Raw genomic sequence first — 931 nt, 5'->3', positions numbered from 1 at the left:
CATTTCTATACCCTCNACAGAGGAGATGGATGGAACTACTGAAGGACTACGATATTACTATCTTGTATCACCCAGGAAAGGCTAAGGTTGTGGCAGACGCCTTAAGTAGAAAGGCAGGGAGCATGGGAAGTCTAGCCCACTTGCAAGTTTCAAGACGCCCATTGGCTAGAGAGGTTCAGATTCTGGCTAATGACTTGATGAGGCTAGAAATAAATGAGAAGGGAGGATTTTTGGCCTGTGTGGAGGCAAGATCTTCCTTTCTTGACCAGATTAAAGTAAAGCAGTTTACCGATGAGAAATTGATCCGGATCTGAGATCAAGTGTTGCGAGGAGAGGCTAAAGAAGCAAAAATCGATGAGGAAGGTGTTTTGAGAATTAAGGGAAGGGTATGTGTACCCCGCGTCGATGATTTGATTCACACCATTCTTACAGAGGCTCATAGTTCAAGGTATTCTATACATCCTGGTGCAACCAAGATGTATCCCGACTTAAAGCAACATTTTTGGTGGAGTAGGATGAAGCGTGACATTGTCGATTTTGTTGCTCAATGCCCGAATTGTCAGCAGGTAAAGTATGAACACCAGAGGCCTGGAGGAACACTTCAAAGAATGCCCATTCCTGAATGGAAGTGGGAGAGAATTGCAATGGACTTCGTGGTTGGTCTTCCAAAGACAATGTGTAAGTATGACTCCGTTTGGGTAATTGTTGATAGGTTAACTAAGTCTGCTCACTTCATTCCGGTCAAGGTGACTTACAATGCAGAGAAGTTAGCCAAACTTTACATCTCGGAAGTTGTTCGATTGCATGGAGTTCCACTTTCTATCATATCAGATAGAGGTACGCAGTTTACTTCTAAGTTTTGGAAAACATTGCATGCTGAATTGGGTACTAGGTTGGATCTTAGTACCGCATTTCATTCTCAGACCGATGG

The sequence above is a fragment of the Solanum pennellii genome, chromosome 4, assembly GCF_001406875.1.
Source record: "Solanum pennellii chromosome 4, SPENNV200".
In the NCBI taxonomy this organism is placed as follows: domain Eukaryota; kingdom Viridiplantae; phylum Streptophyta; class Magnoliopsida; order Solanales; family Solanaceae; genus Solanum; species Solanum pennellii.
The sequence above is the reverse complement of the archived record's forward strand: the minus strand, read 5'-3'. Positions refer to the sequence as shown.